This window comes from Mustela nigripes, chromosome 17 (assembly GCF_022355385.1).
Source record: "Mustela nigripes isolate SB6536 chromosome 17, MUSNIG.SB6536, whole genome shotgun sequence".
Classification (NCBI taxonomy): Eukaryota; Metazoa; Chordata; class Mammalia; order Carnivora; family Mustelidae; genus Mustela; species Mustela nigripes.
Genome location: NC_081573.1, coordinates 1,921,917 through 1,943,527, shown reverse-complemented (window position 1 = coordinate 1,943,527; position 21,611 = coordinate 1,921,917). Strand labels below are relative to the sequence as shown.

Sequence of the window (21,611 nt, the reverse complement as noted above, 5' to 3'; positions counted from 1 at the left end):
TGACCTGAGCCGAAGGCAGTCGTCCAACCAACTGAGCCACCCAGGCGTCCCTATAAATAAAATCTTAAAAAAAATTTTAAATATTTTATTTATTTGACAGAGAGTTAGAGAGAGAGCACAAGTAAGCAGAGCGTCAGGGATAGGGGGAGAGAGAGAAGCAGGCTCTCTGCTGAGCAGGGAGCCTGATGTGGGGCTTGATCCCAGGACCCTGGAATCATGACCCGAGCAGAAGGCAGCTGCCTAACCAGATGAGCCACCAGGGTGCCCCTTAAAAATTTTTTTTTAACAAAAAATATTTAACAAATACTGGTTATATTATCAAAGCTTTGACTGGAGTGTTGTAGCTGTGAATGAGCTGCATAGACGCAGACATGATGAGACAGCTAAAAGGGCCTAGGATTCACTTTATGCAACCAATGAAGCCCCTTTGGAAATATCAGCCTGACACCTTGCTTAGAGAGTGTCCAGCAGCCTTACCAGGTTATTAAGAAGATCACTCTGTAACAGGTGCAGGAACCTAGGGATATTTGGGGGACCTCAAGATAAGAGGAACTCACCCAAATCTATAGGACTCTTGGGCAATGTCTGTTGAAAAGTATTTGGCTTGGCTTCTGGCCTGGGGGCAGTATTGAAATTTCAGTCTAGAGATTCATTATGAAACGGTCAGCAAAGGTGGTCTTAAAGAGACTGTAGGACAGGGTGCCTGGGTGGCTTAGTGGGTTAAGCTGCTACCTTTGGCTGAGGTCATGATCTCAGGGTTCTGGGATGAGTCTCGCATTGGGCTCTCTGCTTGGCAGGGAGCCTGCTTCCCTCTCTCTCTCTCTGCCTGCCTCTATGCCTACTTGTGGTCTCTCTCTGTCAAATAAATAAATAAAATCTAAAAAAAAAAAAAAGAGGCTATAAGTCAAACCTCTATTCTTGGTTTGCTTATGTAAATAACCAGGCCAAGTTTTCTTTCTTGAGCTAGACTTTCTTTACAATAAAGTTAGTGTTAATTTGGGTGTGTTTGGTAACAATGAGGTGATTACAGAGAAAAAAAATGTTATAATAACACATGTATATAGATTAAAAATTTTAATAGTATTACTAATAAAATGTACTGAATCCAGATTTCATCTAGGGTCGTCTAGTGCCTGGCTTCCAATGCCTAAATTAACATTTTGATTCTTCTCCCATGTTTCACACTTGGAATCATTTGAGAACTAAAACTGCCTTTTTCCCCCAAAGGTCTGCAAACTTAACATAAATGACCTGATGTAATAAAATTGTCCTAATAACTCCCATATAAACAGTCTTAGGACTGTGGCTCCATGAGCCACTGAAAACAAGAGCAGATGCATTTGAACTATAAACCAGGAAGATCTGTCCAGTGGTCGCTACCAGTCCTCTGTCTCAAGATACTTCAAGTCTGACATCTGACCAGATGTCTGGTCAACTGCTACCCTTAGAAGACAGAAACTGGTTTAACATTTGCTCTAATCATGAATCACCATTCTCCTTTTCTTTTCATGTAATTGCCTCATTTAATTACATTGCCAGCAAATGTAATTAAAGCAAATAATTTCATTTAATTACACTGCATGGCATTAGTAGGCTCTTCAAGTCCCAAAGGACTGTACCTTGGGATACCTTTTAAGCCACTAGAAACCATGTGGGCTATAAAATTTAAGAAAGGTACTGCATGCATGGTTTCAGTAGGATCTATCCATTAGGTCTTTTCTGCAGGAAACTGGGAAAATAGACATAAGTACCCTGGTCCATCCCAGGCCTTCAAGGCTCTAAATCAGGACATGAACCTAAAGGCCTCTTGCAGAATGTGTTTGGACATAAGCAGACCAATAAACCCCCTCCTGACCTACTGGGTGGTAATTATCTAAATAGGCCTCCTCCAAACAAACCCAGGTTATGGGAGGAAAGAGGCTGTTGTGGATGAAGGGGCTTCTGACTCTCTCTCTCTCTCTCACTGTTCTTGCTCCTAATAGATGTGGGGGCTTCACCCTCACTCATTGCCCATTTTAATGGCTCTGACTGGAGCCAGCTGTGTTTGGTCTCCCTCAGGATGGGACTTTAAGGGGCATTCCCAAGCAGCTGCTGAAACGCCCTTTGTTTCAGGGGAAATTCCCTGTCATCTCTGGCCTGTCATGGACTGCCTAATTCCCCTTGTGGTGGAAAAAGCATGGCTAAGTGGATGACATCCTCTGTCTGCTTTCTGGGAGCACTTCCCCTCCCCCTCTTCCCATTTCTGCACCGGCTTGGGTGGGGCCTGAATTACTGGCTTCTCTACTGGCCTCCCTGCCTCCAGCACCACTGGCTTCTCCTCCTCCTCCTACTCACTGTGAGGAGCAAAGAACACCACCCTGTAGACTTAACCACTGCCCAGTTCAGATTTCCCCACCAGTGTTCCAGGTAAAAATTGGCAATGGGGAGGTACTTTGTTGGTTTAATTAAGATAGACATGTCTTTAATGTTATTGGCATTAAATGTGAAACTTTTATCCTATTGAGGTTTGCTGAAGTTCAAATAAGCTCATGCTACATCTTTTGGATTTGATAGCAAAAAGATGACTTGAAATGATGGTTAACGCTGTCTGTCTCAAAGTTTTCATGGAACATTATTAAGAAAGCTTTCAAGTCTTCAGTAACCTGAAATGTTAAAGTTTTGCTTGGATGACAAATGGGATTGAATTCATTGGACATCTAGTTTTATCTCAAATGAGATAAAATACTCAAGCATTGTTTACTGAATGCAGGTCTGTGCTTTTGACTCCTTATTGCAAAGGAACTAAGGATATTTGAATGTGTGGGTAAACATGCTTTGTGCTTAACTGATTCATAAATTTGCCATCCAAAGAGTTCTGGTATAACAGTTCACAGTTTATTACTACTTACTCTTCACTGGAGACTAAGATTTCGAAGAGTGCAAAATGCTGCTAAATGTAATTAACACTCATAGAAATAAGAAAAGCAACTCTGAACATATAAGGAAGATCAAGGAGTGGGAATACATTTTTGCTGAAGGTAAAAGAAAGTAGTTTTGTCCTAAATGAGACTGCTTCTTTGGAGAAAAGTGGCATGGGAAAAATCTGAATGCAAGGAAAATTATAGAATATTTTGAAGGGGAATCTTTGTAAAGGAATTTTAGGTGTGGTCAGGATAGACTAAGACTGAAATGAAGGGTTTTAAAGTACATTGGTGTAAGACTGAGAGTCTCCTTTATTTCTGTAAAAGACAAAATTTTCTTGAATTTTTGGTCTGCTCTTCACGAGAAAGTATGAACAATTGTTTTTCTCTTTCCCTGTCTGGAAAAACCAGTTTCTCTGTTTAGCCTTTTTCTGTAAGGATGTGCAATCCTCTTTAGGCCTGTGGTTAAAAACATTCTTGTTACCCCCCCCCCCCCCCATGGGTCTGTGATTAAAGGAGCGAGACTGATATAAAGCAAAGGTCAAGCAAAGCTTTATTTCATGCCAAGCATTGAGAATCAAGCTGACTGGTCGGGCCGCACCTCTTACAAGAAAGGGCGACCCTTCTCTGTTTCACAGACTAGCTTTTAAGGGCAAAGTCCATGCATTTGGGCCTGGCCACACACAGGTGGCCAATGAGATTGTAACACACAGAAAAAACTGCAGAGTGATGTTAGGTGACCGATTGAATTACAACTTACCTTATAGTAGACATTTGAACCAGTCTATAACCTTGGTTAAAATTGGCACCCAAAAGGCTCCCAAAGGGCAGGGTCCATATTCCTTGGTAGCTATGGAGACAGTATGCATCCCCCCACAGGCCCCACAGGGTGGCCTGACCCACCCCTGTATCTGGGCTTTGTTACCTGGGGCTGGTTTCCAGGACTTGTTTTTAAGTAAATCCCCTGGGGGAAGGGGAGCAGGGACAGTTTAAAGGCTAAACAACAAGGTTATTGTTTAACCTCAATGGAAGCCTCTGGCTAAAATATAAAAATATAAAATAGGTCCTTACAATTCTGAGGTTTTAACAAACTTCCCCAAGACATAAATCATTAACAAAGTCTTGCTGACTAATTAGGCTTGCTTGTTAGGTATATTACCTCTGATATAAGGTCACCATCTCTTGCTACTCTTTATTCTTGATACTCTGATACAGAAATAACAAAATTTCCCTGTGATTTGCATCATAATGAACTCTCTTATCAGATCATTAACAGTGTCCATTTCTGAGTTTTTGTCATTTCTAATTGCTGTTATTCTCTTGCAAAATAAGTCTCATCTGCAAAGAGGTTCATATAAAGGACTTTTAGGAAAAATACAGGTATTCACTATCTATGAGGTTAAAGCTGAAATGGGTAAGAATTTCCAGAACTAAAAAACTGCATTCGCTCTTTGAGAGAACACCAAATGGCGGATGACGCCGGTGCTGCGGGAGGGCCCGGAGGGCCCGGGGGCCCTGGAATGGGAGGCTGCGGCGGTTTCCGTGGTGGCTTCGGCAGCGGCATCCGGGCCGGGGCCGAGGCCGCGGAGCTCGCGGTGGCAAGGCCGAGGACAAGGAGTGGATCCCTGTCACCAAGCTGGGCCGCCTGGTCAAGGACATGAAGATCAAGTCCCTGGAGGAGATCTATCTCTTCTCCCTGCCCATCAAGGAGTCTGAGATCATCGACTTCTTCCTGGGAGCCTCCCTCAAGGACGAGGTCTTGAAGATCATGCCTGTGCAGAAGCAGACGCGCGCGGGCCAGCGGACCAGGTTCAAGGCATTTGTCGCCATCGGAGATTACAATGGACACGTCGGTTTGGGTGTCAAGTGCTCCAAGGAGGTAGCTACTGCCATCCACGGAGCCATCATTCTGGCGAAGCTTTCCATTGTCCCTGTGCGGCGAGGCTACTGGGGGAACAAGATCGGCAAGCCCCACACTGTCCCGTGCAAGGTGACTGGCCGCTGTGGCTCTGTGCTGGTGCGTCTCATCCCCGCCCCCAGAGGCACTGGCATTGTCTCGGCCCCTGTGCCCAAGAAACTGCTGATGATGGCTGGTATTGACTACTGCTACACCTCGGCCAGAGGCTGCACTGCCACCCTAGGGAACTTTGCCAAGGCTACTTTCGATGCCATCTCCAAGAACTACAGCTATCTCACCCCTGATCTCTGGAAGGAGACTGTGTTCACCAAGTCTCCCTATCAGGAGTTCACGGACCATCTTGTGAAGACCCACACCAGAGTCTCTGTTCAGAGGACCCAGGCTCCAGCTGTGGCTACCACATAGTTTTATACAAGAAAAATAAACTGAACTAAAGCTTGAAAAAAAAAAAAAAACTGCATTCAAATTAAACAAGAATTAGTAACATCGGACTATGTGAACTCAAAATGTGATTATAGTTTTGTGCCTCTTGACACATGGCTGGTTCTCTAATGTTTGCTCTTCCAGATTAAGAAAACTTTCTCTTAAGATATCTGTGGCTTAAAAGAATGGAATGTGATAAAGGATTGATCTGTGAACAAACAGAAGCATTTAACTTTTCTTTCCACCAGAACCCTCTGAAATTCAAAAGGTCTCAGTAAGTATTCTTTCTTCCATGGCAATCACAGTCATTTACATAAGTTCGATAGAATCTGTTCTCCTAAGGGGACACCTTTGGAAACACTAGTTATTTTACCAACGCTTTGACTGGAGTGTCCTATTTGAGAGAGTCACATAGACTCGGGACTAAAAATGGTTTTAAAGAACTAAGATTGACTTTATGAAACCTGGAGCCCTAAAGCCCCTTGTTTTCAGATTTCCCAGCAGCCTTACCCACTGAGGAAAGAATGTCACTTCCTGGCAGGTGCAGGAACCGCAGGATATATGGGGGGACCTTGTGAAGAGGGATCTGCCCACATCTACAGGTCTGCAGACACGTCTGATGGAAAGTACTTGACTTAGTTTCTGGTCTGGAGAGGATACTAAGAGTTCACCCTAGAGATTCCTTCTAAGAAGTTCCAGCAAAACAGATTCTAAAAGGTCTGTATGATCAGCCATTATTCTTGCTGAGCTTATGTAGCCAAGTTTGTGAAAATTGGACTGGTTTTGAAAATGAATTCATCTTGATTTGCCTATCTCAGGGAATAAGGGTGATGTTCAGGAGAAATTATGTTTCAGTAACACATCTTTGCAGATGTTAAATCCTAGCTCTGAATATCTTTGAATGTTGTTTGCCAAAGCTAAACAACCTGAGGTAAACATCAGAGAGATTTCCACACTAGTTTGTGTATAGACAGCCTCCTTTCTTGTTGTTCTGTGGGGGGATAATAACCTCATGGGCATATGATGATTTGAACAGTTGAAAAACGGGATAGATTCCCCAAGAACTGCATATCTGAGCTAGGACTTGGACCAACTCTGTGAGGCTCAGAAGGACAAAATCACTTCTTAAAACTTGGAGTGTACCCTACACCATGGGATTAACTAGGACTTGTGGAGATAATAGATAACCCACTTTCTCTATGATTCAATTGGATTATGCACTGGGAATACGCTTATCTCTTGAGACAAGTTGTTTCCCACTTGTTAATATATTCCATGTAATTAGGATATTCTTCTTTTTAAAGATTTTATTTATTAATTTGAGACAGAGAGTGTATTTATTTGAGAGTTGAGAGGTCAGTAGGAGAAGCAGATTCCCTGCTAAGCAGGGAGACAGATGTGGGACTCGATCCTGGGACTCCAGGATCATGACCTGAGCTGAAGACAGTTGCTTATCCAACTGAGCCACCCAGTTGCCCTAATTAGGATCCTATTAAGGCTAGACTTCAAAGAGGGTTTTTGATGCTTTGTTCCTTAGTAATATTTGTCTTAGGAGCTGTTTCTATTTGATGAAGTCTTAGAATATAGATAAGGTTCAATGATGTAGAGTTCAGAACCGATGGATAAGAAAGAATTCTTGAAACATCTTTGGTGCAAAATTGTGGTTTATTAAAGCACAGGGGCAATACCCATGGGCAGAAAGAGCTGCTGCCCCGGGGTTGTGAGGAGTGGTCCATTATATGCTTGCAAGTTGAGGGGGGGTGGTGTTTAGAAATGACTTAAGTCTCTAATAAATTTTGGAAGCAAGGTTTCCAGGACCTTGAGGGGTTAGCAATTGTTGGGAAAAAGGATATTTATTACCAGTAATAAAAGCTTTTTGTGAGACCCTTTAGATGTATATCTGTGGGCTATATGCTTGGGAATGATTGTCAACACTATCTTGGAGGGTTTAGAGATAAAGTTTCCAAAGGAATTGTTAAAGTAGACTTCCAGGATCCTGGTTGGGGAGAGGGGTCAGTCAGGCTAGGATTGTTAGCAAAGCCTTGAGGTGAGGGTAGTTGAGTCCCTAGAGGAATGTCACTCTGCCTGTTTTAAGGGCTTGCCAGTAGATAAGGAAATTTAATAATTTTTCTTTTGCCTCTGTTTCCCACATCATATTGATGTAACACTACAAGTAGAGACTTTAGTCAACCATAAACATCCCTCCTGGTAAAAGGAGCCTCAAAACTCCCAATGGGACAGGGCCTGACTGGAATGACTTCACATCAGGTTCAGAGTGTTTTAGAGACCAAAAGCCACCAATAGATGATGGGAGGCCAACTTATTAAATACTGGGCTATGCTTATAGATATGCCTGAAATATACTTAAAACCTATCAAGGTTTAAACTTAGCTACTCTAATGCCTGACCCTGACCATCATACTTCTACAGAGCATAACTGTGTAGAGATTACTGATCTTTTTATTCTAGACCATGAGAAATTGGAAATTCCCCTCTCAAAATTTGAGACATCAGTTAGTTTACTAGTGGCAACAGTTTCATGGAAAAGGGAGCAAGAAAACTGGGTGTGCTGTAGTACTCACTTGTGCTTTGCAATTGGCCAAGCCTTAAAAATTAATATTTATAATGACTCCAAATATGCTTTCCTAGTCCTGCATGCTCATGGAGCAATTTGGAAGAGGAAGGGATTATGATCAAGCCATAAATCCCCAATCAAATATGCTCTGAAATGACTACTCTTCTTAAGGCTGTACACGTACCCAAGGAGGTAGCTATAATTCACTTCAAAGAACATCCAAATGACATGACCTTAGAATATAAAGGAAACAGTGTGGTAGACCATGCAGCCAAGCAGCCAGGACAGAATAAACAAATACAAAGTCTTATACCAGTCTAAACTCCAATAAAGTCCATAAGACCAGTCTATTCAGACCGAGAAATTCACATAGCCCAGGAACAAGGATATTCAAAAATGCACAGGACTGTCTCATTGACAATGAAGGAAAAGATCTTTATACACAAAAATTAGCAGTGGAAGGTAATACTGGGTTTAAATTCAGGCTGCTGATTTGTGTAGAAAGCCCACGGAGATAAGGGAAAAAAACAAAACAAAACAAAACAAAAAACGAACTTTGCTAAGAAAATTTGTCCCTAGATTTGGACTCTTTTGGTCCATACAAACTGACAGAGAACTGTCTTTTATGACACAAATTCAAAAGATGACCCCCTGAAACTGAAGAGCCCTTGATACAGGTGAGGTTCTGTGTGGTAAGGTCCAGAGCTGATGACCAAGAAAGAATTCTTGAGACATCTTTGGTAGAAAATGGTGGTTTATTAAAGCATGGGGACAGGACACTTGGGCAGGAAGAGCTGCTGTCCTGATATCCTGAGGAGTGGCTGATTATATACACAGGAGTTGGGTAGGTGAGGACAAAGGGGGTGTTCAGAAGGGCTGTCACAGTAAAGAAGACTGTTAGGATACTGAAGGCGTGGCTATTGTCAAGCCAAGGCTGTTTTTCCCTCTAATGAGGCACTAACAGTTGGGCATTTCCTGGTGGAATGTCACATCCCTCCTATCACACATCCTTGTCAATGAGCTTTAGCTTTAGAAGAAATTTAACTTTATTTACATTTCCTTCAACCTCAGCCTTTTTCAGTTTTATGGAGGGGAGGGTGATGTTAGGGCTTTAGGAGCTGAGTTACTTGTCTCTGGAAGTTACGCTGTTGATAAGTTTCTTTGTTGTAAATCACTAGGACATTTGTAGATGGAGGGAGACTCCTGTCTTGCAGGATTGTGATTTCTGCAAGTTAACTATTTTTTTTTTTTTTTTTTAGGGCAGCCAGGAGTGCCTGAGGGATGTCACATGTGTCACCGAGTTGGGGGTGGGTAGGTGTAAGGTGCCAGTTTTTGCTTTGTTCTCAGCCAGCCTTCTGCTCCATCATCAAAATGAGGCCCCAAATTAGATGGCTGTCTGCTAGGGGGACTCAGTGGCTATGTGGCTCTAATTTGTGTCCATGACTTCCCTCAGGCTGGAGGGGCCACTGTGCTCTGGGTTTTGCCTGGATGCACAGATGCATTATTAACACCATGACCAACCAGCCAACCTTCTAAGTGTATTTTTATTTTTCTTTCCTTAATTAATTAATTTATTTGACAGAGCGCACAAGCAGGTGGAGTGGGAGAGGGGGCTCTCTCTGACATGGGGCTCTATCTTAGCACCCTGAGATCATGACTCAAGCTGAAGGCAGATGCTTAACAACAGAGCTACCCAGGTGTCCCTAATCTTACAAAGTTAAAACTGATGGACGCATTCTGTGTCTCATTGGTAAGACCACTTGATTTTTTTTTTTTAACCTCTTTGGGACTAGAGGTGGTTGTTTGACACAGGAAAGCTCTTAAGTACATGATCAAAGTCCTAAATGACTCTCAGAATAGCATATCTCTACTAAATACTTAATTAACACGAACGCATAAAGCAGTTTTTCTGACTAGAAAGGCGTTAGATGTTGTAACAGCTGCACAAGATAGAACGTGTGCTATCCTGAAAACAAAATGCTGTGCACACAGTCTAGATGACCACAAAAGTATTTCTGGGTTTCTAACAGACATGGACACTCAGATTGGCAGGTAACAATCGCTCTTCTTCCTTCAATGCTTAGGGAAACTCCTAGAGTCCAGGAGATTTTGTCAACTATCAGAGGACCCTTATTTAGGGTTCTTTTTGTGTTTTCATTTTGTCCCAAGTCTCCCCACTTGGTGCTGAGATGCCTTACCTGCCATGACTTCAAGCCCACAGATGATCCTTTCCTCGCAAGATGTCCACACTTGCAGTCTCCCTTGGATTCAGCTGCTTCTGTTTCATAAGTCATGTCTGTATAAGCCCCAAATGACCAATGTTGACCCATATGTAGGGACATCACTATGTATCTATTCAGCAGGTAGAAGTTACAAAAGATGAGAACTTGCACTCTGAACAACCTTCAAGATTTAAGGGTAGGAACGGTTCGGTGGGGGGATGATATGAGAAATAAAGATGAAGAAAGATTATTATATTTCCTCACAATTACAGCCCACTGACAAGTCCTTGATACCGGCAGAGTTGCCTTCCCTCCAGGGATCCAACTGCCTCCCAGCTTAACATTTTGCCAAGGGCAATAGGCAATCTTAGCTCAACCCCCAGGATCCTGTAAATCTCCTTTAACGTATAAAAACTGCCTTGGTACCGTCCTTTCTCTTGACCCTACAAAATACATGTTGGCAATCATCCTCCAAACTTATGACCCACCCATCTACATCTGAAGGGTCTCATGCCAAATATTTTACTAAACAGCAATAAATGACCTTTACTAACAACAGCTAGCTCCCTCAAGGTGTTGGAAACCTTGTTTCCAAAACACCTGGGAGGCTTAAGCTATCCCTACCCTCCTCAGAACATGAAAATATATAATAGGTCACTTCTCATGATCCCAGGGCAACTCTTTCTGCCCACAGGTCTTGTCCTCCAGCTTTAATAAAACCAAATTTTTACACCAAAGGCCTCTCAAGAATTCTTTATTGGTCATCAGTATTGGAGCCCTAATGCCTTTTCTGCCTCATCTATTGGAGAGAGAGATGACGGCAGACATTAACTTTTTAGATCATGAAGAGTTGCCCCAAAAGAATGGCAAACCGTTGTTGGACATGCATTTCCTATTTTCTGCAAATATATGTCCCCTGTTTGAAATTCTAAACCCTCCCTCCTTGTCCTGTCACAGTGGCACAGAAGCCCCTGTCACCTGTCTTTGAGCCTCATGTTCTTCAGTTTCCTGTAATTAAGATTTTTTTAAGTCTCCGTAAACTGTCTTACATCTTTTTAAAATTCTTAACAGGCCAAAATGAGAATGGAGCAAGAAAACCAAGTTTTCTTCTTCTAGATTCACTTCTGCTGTATGACCCCATCTCCATGCTTCAGACCCCAAATCTAATGTGAACACGGAGCAGGGGATCAAGAGGAACAGCAGCCTCATTGCTTCACTGACAAAGAAGGCCTCAGCAGGTAGGACCGGCAAACCTGCAGCGCACCCAGAGGAAGGGTCTGGGGTTTGTAGGGCAATAGAGAATCTCACCAGTTTCTGCAGGAATTGTGTCTGTGCTCCCTGCCCTGTTCACTATATTGTCAGGGTGGAACCAGGTTCCTGAAACAAAGAAGGGCTGAGAAGGGGAGAGGGGAGATTTGGAGGGGAGAGGGAAAGTGTCATTTAGCTTGAAATCGGGTCTCCCTGAAGCATTAATGCAGCCATTTTCATTTCTGTTCAGCTTGATGCTCTGAATTGGTTTCCATTTCAGTCACCAGGAAAACTGTAGGAAGACCAATCCATATGTTCCAGTGAGAAACTATTCAGTATTTTCTAGAATGGGTAAAATAATGAAAAAGGCTAAAACACCATATTTCGTGGAGAATGTTGAGGAATCCGAATTCTCCTATATTCCTGATGGTATGGTAAAAGTACATTCAGTTTGGAATACTATTTTGGAGTTACATATGAAAAGAAACATTTACCTAATGAAGGGGAGCATTTTGTCCCCCTAAAATACGTCTCTGGCCTAAGGATTACATGAGGCTGGTATTTTAAAGAAAGGGTAAAAGAAAAGCTCTGAAACCCAGGTTTCCCTTTGTGAGAGACTTTGCATTGAAAAGGGAAAACTTCATTTTAAGGGTGTCTCCCCCTGTGTAGTGGAAAGAGGGAGAAGGTGTCAGTCTCCAGAAACTCTGATCAGTGGAGAAGATGTGGATCTAAATGTGGTCACAACCACAGCCTTGGTTTCCCTTCTTTCCAATAGCATGCTTTCCAATAGCATCACCTGTGCGGTTTCAAGAAGGATCTTATCTGCTGTCCCTCCCCCTCAGATTCTACCCATCCATTTGGTGGAAACAACATTGTTGTGTTACTAAGGGTGGCAGGAGATTCTCAGTGGGCCAGAGGTAATCACAAGGGCTTCTGGTGGTTTTATGGGAGTGGAGAGCAGAGTTTGGCTCACGGAGACGTAAGGTGGTCTCTGCTGCGTGAGTCTGGGAGGGTCAGGTCCATGCAGCGCATGGTCCCTATGCTGAAGCTGAATTTGTGGGCATTCGGTGGGAGGGGAGCCCCCTGAAAGCGGAGAAGGAAAATTCAAAGATTAGTCTGGCAGTAGGAGCTTATTTGAATAGCTCCTGACACAATGGAGTAGGAATTTGGGCCTTTTTTTGTGCTTCAGTGTCCTGCCTCCAGGGAAGCAGTTTTGATAAGAGAAATCTGTGTTGTCAGGTGGCTGACCCATCCATCAGGGAATCTCTGTCTCGGCCACAGGCCCATTCTGGATTTTCCCCCCTTTCCCGCTGTCCATGGCCACAAGAGGGGCACAGATGTGGAAGTAAAAGTGTATAAACTCCCCCCTTTTTTTGTGCCCAGGACTTAGACCCTGGGAGAATAATCACCCTCCTCTGAGCCCGCTGGTGTTAAGTAAACTCCAATACCCACAGTCTCCCAGGGCCGCTCGGTTCTTCTGCAGGATCCAGCCCGGTCCTAGAACAGTTTCCAGGTGCACAGGCTCTGTTGGTAGCTTGAAGGGCGTTTTCTCCTGATTCTGCTGTGATTTCTCCTCAGATTTCTTGTGAGAAAGTAATCTAGAGGAGGAGGTGAAAGAAAAAATGGCCAGTTCTCAGGTAAGCCTGGTGTCCCAGGAGAGGCCATGTCATGTTTTCCTCCTGAAATTCCTCTCTTTTTAGAAATTGCAAATTTTAGTTCCTGTAGTTCTGATGTTTCTCCCTTCTGTTTTCACCTATTTTGAAGATCTTTCCAGAAATGATACTCAAGGCCAGGTCTTCAGAACCCTTCTCCTCTATATCCCAGATCCTTCTCTCCCATGTCTCCAATCTGCCTTACAATAGGACAGCAGAAGCTGTCACTGGGTGTTATGCCCCAATAACGGGTCCGTGATTAAAGGAGCGAGACTGATATAAAGCAACAGTCAAGCAAAGCTTTATTTCCCAACAAGCATCAAGAATCTAACCAAACGTTTGGGGACGTACCTCTTACAAGAGAGGGCGACCCTTCTCTGTTTCACAGTCTAGCTTTTAAGGGCAAAGGCCATGTGGTCGGGCCTGGCCACACACAGGTGACCAATGAGATTGTAACACACACAGGAAACTCCACAGTGATGCTAGGTGACCAACTGAATTACAATTTACCCTAGTAGACATTTCAACCCAGCCTATCACCTTGGTTGGGATTGGCGCCCAAAGGGTTCCCAAAGGGTGGGGGCCCCTACTCCTTGGTAGCTAGGGAGACAGTATACAACCCCCTACTGATCAGATGTCTCCACCTGGCCTGACCCACCCTTGTATCTGGGCTTTATTACCTGAAGCTGGTTTCTGGGACTTGTCTCCAAGTAAATCCCCTGGAGGAAGGGGAGCAGGGACAGTTTAACTTTAATGAAAGCCTCTTCCTAAATAGGTCCTTACATGGGAGTTCAAGTCCTGCAAGCCTTGAAAATAGTTTCTGAGTGACAGACGCACAGCGGGAAGCCTTGAGTCTGTGATTCTGCTGCTGTTGAGGTCTGCTCCAGGGCTGTCAGTGAGAGAAAGCCTTTCTCCTTTAGGTCCCATGTGCTTGCTTTTCTCAGCGCTGTGTAGCCCAGGGCTCAGAAAATTAAGAAATGAACACGATGGATTTGGTCCTGAATAACTCTAGATGTTCTCTGAGGGAAAAGTGTGGTAACGGGGGTTCTTGAGACTTGCTCTTTAGAACGTGAAGTAGGTGATAGGTCCCCCAATGATAGGTCCATGATCAGAGAAGCGAGACTGATACAAAGCAAAGCTTTATTTTGTGCCAAGCATCAAGAATCAAACCAACTGGTTGGGGCTGCCTGTTACAGAGAGAGCAACCCCTCTCAGCCCCACAGACTAACTTTTTTTTTTTTCCCTCACAGACAAGCTTTTATAGAGCAAAGGCCATGTGTTTGAACCTGGACACACAGATGTGGCCAATTAGATTGTAACACAGAGAAAGTTGCATAGTCATGCTAGGTCACACACGGGTGGCCAATTGAATTACAATTTACCCTATAATAAAGATTTGAACTAGCCTATCACCTTGGTCAGAATTGGTGCCCAAAAAGTCATCCAAAAGGCAGGGCCCACACTCCTTGGTAGCTAGGGAGACAGTATGCGCCCCGACTGATTGGTTGTCTCCACCTGGCCCAACTTATCCTAGAATTCGGGCTCTGTTATCTCCACCTGACCTGACCCTTGTATTTGGGCTGTGTTATCAGGGACTGGTCAACCATATTTTACTGGTTTCCCAGACTGGCTTTTAAGTAAGCTTCCCTGGAGATGGGGGGTGAGCAGGGTCAGTTTTAAGTTTTACTGCATAAACAACAAAATCACTGTTTAACCGAGATGGCATCGCTCTGGCTAAATAGGCCCTTACAGTAGGTATTTTATGTAAAATACACTAGTTAAAATACACTAGAGGGGAACCTGGGGGCTCAGTCAGTTAAGCCTCAAGACTGTAGATTTCCCCTCAGCCTTGATCTCAGGATCCTAGGATGAGCTCTTCCTTTAGCTTCAGGCTCTGCTAGGAATCGGCTTGAGATTCTGTCCCTCTCTCTTTCCCTGGCCCTTGCACTACAATGTAAATAAATCTGTAATTAAGATTATACTGCCTCGCATAGGGCCTGTGCATCATCAGGGACATGGAGACTCTGTTGTCTAAATGTGGTGTCTCTGCCAGTCAGGTGGGGTCCCCGAACCTGGGTCCATGGCTGGGTGGAGGAAGTCACGTGGGATTGAAAAGTTCACTAGAGACAAAAACACGCTCTTTGCAGTTCACGGAATATCCTGCGGGAGGCAGGTGGCAGAGGAGAGAGAGGTTCTGTGCAAGGAGCAGTGGGTGTGGTGGGGGTTCTTTTTAGTGCAGGAAGGTGAGGAGTTAGGGGGCTCAGGGAAGTTTCCCACTTCTGGGTACTACCCCTGATTGTCAGTAGTTCATTGGTTAGTTCGGGCCTGTGACTCCTTTGAGGTGAGACCCCTTATGGGTCTGTCTGGGTTCAGCAAGGGGGTCACTGGGGGCCATTCTCCATGCCTTTGTTCAAGCCTGCTTGCCTCAAAGCAGCCCCTACAGAGACTATAGGTGATTGAACTGTATATATAAATCCTCTGTTTTCATGAGATTCGTATTCTGAATTCCTGTTTTCAGACCACAAAACAAAAACAAACAAACAAACAACAACAAAAAAAAAATACAGTGATGGTGTGTCCTTGGGTGTGCCTTGGCACTGAGATCACTTTTATTTATCTCCTCTTCCCAAATGCATGTTGGCCATCATCCTCCATGCATGTCCCCCACTGATACAGATCTGCAAGCTCTTCTGTCCAAGGTTTCACTCAACAGTAGTAAGTGATCTTATCATCACACCAGCTGGGCCCTCAAGGTCCTGGAAACCTTGCTTTCAGCTTCCTTCATGATGGCTGCACTCCTGGGCCCTTACAATTTTAGTGCAGACTGAGTTCCTACTCACACCGCAGTGCAGCACCTCTGACCCATAGGGCCTGTGCATCATCAGGAAGACCACAGCTTCTGCACCAAAGACATCTCAGTAATTGTTTCTTCATTATCCTCTCCAGTGCCCCAATATTTCACATCAGAAACATGTCAAGAATTCTTTATTGACCATTGGCTCCTCTCCTGCATGCCAACAGTTTGCAGTGGACCAAGAGAGCCATGACTTCTGTGTAGTTGATAGAGTTGACTTCTGGGAATAAAAGGAGTGAAAATTCTCAACTAGCAGCCCTCTGCCCAATAGGCTTTTCTTTTACTTCACACCCATGTCATGGAGAAGGAAAGGTAAGGTCTGGTTCTACGTGGTGACACTAACTTCCTCTTCCTTCTTAGGGACCATCGTGAACTCTGTCAATGGCCACTTGATGACTGTGGTATTTATTTCAGGAACTGCTGACATTCATGGAATTCTCTTAGGAGGAGTGGGGACACCTGACCCACACTCAGCGGGAACTGTACAGGGATGTGATGCTGGAGAACTACGGACACCTCCTCTTCTTGGGTAAGGAAGTCTCCTTCCAGATTTCCCAAACCAGACTGAGGGTTTTGTTCCTTCCTGTGAAGACTGCCTCTTGGGAGATTTCTCTCTGAATGACTGGAATTTGGATCCAAGCAGAAAGGGAAATAAGTAGGGGTTTGTAGATGGAGAGAAAAATCTTCATGATGTTTCTTTTCAGCCTTGGCTTCTCCTTCCTCAAGGTAACATCCCTGTTGTAGATGAGTGGCAGTTCTTAACATCTAGTGACACAGATTGGTGCTGCTCACATCTTAAACTGAAATTTCCCCTGCTTATTACCATGTCTATTACTTGGAAGTGGAGGTCAGGATGTGAACACTGGAAATGCCGCCTGTGTGTTCGAAAGGGACTGTTGGGGAACAGCTTTGGGAAATCATTTTATAGAATTCTACAGTGTTCCTCCTTCTCTGCTGAACACAAGCCTGATGGGAAGTTAGAATCCGCAGCAATACTCACTTTTCCTTTTTCCTCATAAATGGGTCTCACTGTGTCAAAGCCAGACCAGATTATGTTTTTGAAGCAAGAGAAGCAGCTCTGGGATGTGAAGAGAAAGTAAACCATCCTTTCTTCCATCCAGGTGGGTGGGAATGAATAGGCAGATGACAGAGAGGGGAGGTCCAAGTCTGATGGAGGAAGGTAGACCTTAAGCTGTGATTTGACTCTCTCTCCTTGAATGAAGATTAGTTGGAGACATGCCCAGTTTCTTTTTTCTCTCTCTCCCAGAGAGACATCTGCTCTCCGACATTATCAAGCTCTTAGATTTCTCTAGGTATTCTGTTTCAGCTCCAGTGATGGTCTGTCATGTCCACCAGGAGGGTCAGGAGACTGCTTGGAGGGAGAGTGCCCCCTAAACTGAGAGCTTCTCCTGGTGGGTCAGATGGTTGGACATTTGCCTTTGGCATTGGTCATGATCCAGGGTACTGGGATTGGGCCCCACATTGGGGTCCCTGCTTGGCGGGATCCTGATTCTCCCTCTCCCACTCCCCCTGTTTGTGTTCCCTCTCTCGCTGTGTCTCTCTCTGTTATACTAATAAATTAAAAAAAAAAAAAAACTGAGACTCAGGAACTTTATCAGATAACAAAGCACCTTCCAAAAATGGACAGTGTGTAGTTTTATTTCCCTTCAAAAGTTCTTTTTTAAAAAATATTAACTAATAGAGGGGTGCCTGGGTGACTCAGCGGGTTAAGCCACTGCCTTTGGCTCAGGTCATGATTTCAGGGTCCTGGGATCGAGTCCTGCATCAGGTTCCTCGCTCAGCAGGGAGCCTGCTTCTCTGTGTGCCTCTCCCTGCCACTCTGCCGCTTGTGCATTCTCTATCTCTGACAAATAAATAAATAAAATCTTTAAACAAAATAAAATATTAACTAATACAGAAACTTCCACTCTCTGTGTTCTATTCCTCAGTGGTGGAACAATGTAATGTCTGTATTTGTTTCCTAGCCTTCCCACATAAATAATGCTATTGGGCAACTAGAGTATTTAGAACTCAGATCTTGTAGCCTTTAATAAAGCCCCAGTCATTACCTAACTCAAAAAATGAATGAGCTTTATACTTTTTGTCAATAAAGTTATATGTATATTTGTGTGTATTTGGATATCATACATACATACTCTGTGATTCCTACTGCTTAATTTTCTTTCCTTGGTGAGTGGTCAGTGAATGTTGAACTCTGTCTAGATGAGTTGTCATCAACACAGAATTAATTTCATCAGGATTTGTGGGCAAATTTTGATTCTCTCTGCATGAGAGAAAAGACTTTCTGGAATTGAAAGTAATCTTAAAACATTTTATAGCTCTATACCGTATTTTGGTATTAAATAAGAAAGATATATTTATTCTTTTAAAAAATATTTTATTTATTTATTTGACAGACAGAGATCACAAGTAGGCAAAGAGGCTGGCAGAGAGAGAGGAGGAGGCAGGCTCCCTACAGAGCAGAGAGCTCAATGTGGGGCTCAATCCCAGGACCCTGGGATCATGATCTGAGCCGAAGGCAGAGGCTTTAACCCACTGAGCCACCTAGGCACCCCTATTTTATCTTTAATTATAGTATTATACTATGATATGCCTTGGTACTTTCCTCATTAACTTTTGTGTCTTCTGTGAGTATTTTCATTGTGGTTACCTTACAGATTGCTTAAAACAACTTAGAGGTAAAAAAAAAAAAAAAATTTAAATCTCATACCGTCAATTGCACAGAAAACTCTTCATCCTGTCTCCACCCCTGCACACACTTTGTTACCGATATCACAGATTCTGTCTTTAAGTCGTGTGCCTTACTACCTACATCAAAGATTTTTATATTCTCTTAAAAATAAAATTCTGTAGCAGAAATAAACGTCAGGGATACCTAATTACAACACTTACAACACTACAGGTTTGTGTAATTATCTAAATATTTATGCTTAGAAGACATCTTTGTGTCCTCGTGTGCTTGCAGTTTGCGGTTTCTGTGTAGAATCCTTTTCATTTCATTGAGAGCATGTTCCTTTTGTGTGTCTCAGAGGACAGGTTTTCTGGTAAACTTAGAGCATTTTTACCTGGGAATGTCTTCATTTCTACATCTGTGGAAAAGAGTTTTGCCTGATAAAGTATGCCTAGTGGCCATTTTTTATCTTGCAGTACCTGAGTACTCAATGCCAGCCCCAGTCCTGTGGTACCTGCTGAGAATCATAGAGGAGAAGCTTGTAGTCTTTCCCCATGGAATAGGTTAGATTTCAGCTTTTCACAAATCTATGGCATTCATTAGGTTGAGGATTTTCCTTCTCTCTCTCCGTTGAGTGTTTTTAATGTACACGTTACATGTTACATGTTACATGTTTAAATGTAACATGTGCCCATATTTGTATTCTGTTTTCCTTAATATGATCATGTCAATTTTGATCTTCATTCTGCTAATGTGGAGTCTTCAAGTTATGGTTTTCTATATGTTGGAGTGCCCTTAACTTCTGGACTGTTTCCTACTTGATGATCTTGTAAAAAGGGAAAATGTGCTGTTGATTCAGATTGCTATTTATTGTAGACTTTGAGTGACTATTCCTCACAGGTAAAGTTTTGCAAACATTGTCATTTGTAGTGTCTTTGTCTAGCTTGCATGAGCTGGTAATGCTGGTGCCACAGACAGAGTGTTCTGCTAGTTTCCCTGATCATCACTCCTTGGAAATATTTGAGGAGATTTGCAGTCCTTTCTTCTTTAGTATCTTTCTGTGTATAAACCGAATTCATCCAGCACAAAATTTTTGTTTATTGGGAGTTTTTTTTTCTTTTACTCATCCTTCATTCTGTTTTGTGCTTATACATCATTTATTTATTTATTTGTTTGTTTGTTTGTTTGAATGATGGAGTCTAAATTGGTTATACTTTTTTCTTTGAAATTCATACTCATCTTTTGGTATGAATTTGTGGGCACTGATTACCCATTGTTGTCTTTATAGGTAATTTTATTCCTACGGTCATTTATACTGTATCTACACTTACTTTTTCACCTCTCATTTTAGTCGGTCTTTTCTCTATTATTCTTCATTTAGTTCATGGGTTGTCAATGATGTTGATCTTTTCTGACAAATGACTCTTCCTATGGTTGATATATTCCTATTTTTTTTTTTTGTACTCTGTTTGGTTCATTCGAGTTTTCTGTTTTCCATCATTCTGCTAATTTTACACTCATGCGACCCTTTTCCTGATGGTTAGAGATAAAGGAAATTGATTTTTGAGACAGCAAATATGTGTGACCATACCGCAGAATTAGATATTAGGATATATGGTCAGTATGTTATGTGCCATGTTACATTTCCATGGAGAAATGAAGTCCTGATGAGTCCTTCTCAGCCATCTTTCTGACATTGTCTGATTGACTTGATGCTTCTATATTAGCATTCAAGGGTATATTCTTTTGAATGTAGTAAGTGCAATGATTTTATTTTATTTGAAATCTTTCAGTTATATCTTCATCTGACATGAAAAGTTTCCCCCTAAAGTGCAGCATAGAAGGTTCTTTCTAGAATGGGCCAATGCACAGACACAAACATAGTGCTGTTGACATTTTACACTTATGCACAGACTGGGGCAATGATGGGGACAGTGAAGGGCATCAAAGGAATCCTGGACGATACACTCAAACCAAGGCAAATGCCCTTAATTAGAATCTCAATGCCCCAAATGGTGGGGATATAAACTGCTGTGGAAAGCCTCTCTTTTTAAGTCAACTGTTCTGCAGAGCAGTGAGTTTCTGTCAGCACAAGCTCCAATAGTCAAACATAGCTATTTGTGGACAGACCATTTGGAACATCTGAAAAGTAACCTAGTCCATGCTGAGAATAATGATTTGAACCATTTGGAAGATAGGATTGGCCTGGCCTCTCAGCCAGATGTTTCTGATCATCAGAGATTTAGAAATGAAGAACAAAGTGTTCAGTGGGATCCATTTAAGAGGGACTTCACTGAGGAGTCGACCCTCCAGAATGACCAGAGGCTTCTCACTGGAGACAGAATTGCTCAGTGCACTGAATCTGAGAAAACATCGAACCAGAGCTCCAGTGTTCACAGATGTGTCAGGGCTAGGTTTGCAGAGAACCATTATGAATGTGATAAATGTGGAGAAGGCTTTCATCCAAGCTCTAACCTCAGTTTACATAATGGTCACTGTTCGAGACATGCCTCATAACTATAACGAATGTGGGAAAGGTCGTAACCAGTCCTCCAGTGTTGGTGATCATCAGAGAATTCACGAGGGAAAAAACCCATTCAGATGTAATAAACCAGGGACCATGATTAGTCAGTCATCAAGCCCAATATCAATAAGATAATCCTTAGAGTAAATGACACTTACATTTTTAAGGAAAGTGGTGAATCTTTGGACTGCCACTCAACACTATCTCAATATTAGCAAATGCATACTGGAGAAAAAATGAAATATGAAGAAGGTGGTTAAACCTTTAAGGACTGTTCATCAATAAATGGACATAAGCAAATCTGTACTGGAGGGAAACTTTACCAATGTCAAGAATTTGGAAAGTCACTTAACCACAGCTCAAAGCTTATGAAACATTGTAGAATTCATACTGGAGAGAAACCTTACCAATGTGAAGAATGTGGGAAGGCCTTTAAACAGAGCTCAGGGATAACCCAACATCAGATAATTCATACTGGAGAGAAACCTTACAAATGTCAAGAATGTGGCAAGGCCTTTAACATTAGCGCAAGGTTTACTCATCATCACAGAATTCATACTGGAGAGAAACCTTACAAATGTCAAGAATGTGGCAAGGCCTTTA

General features: G+C 42.8%; 1 pseudogene; it reads left to right on the top strand.

Annotated features, from left to right (window-relative positions):
* The first annotated feature begins 4,352 nt into the window (after positions 1 to 4,352).
* On the top strand, positions 4,353 to 5,243 carry LOC132005549 (small ribosomal subunit protein uS5-like; annotated as a pseudogene).
* Positions 5,244 to 21,611: the final 16,368 nt, after the last annotated feature.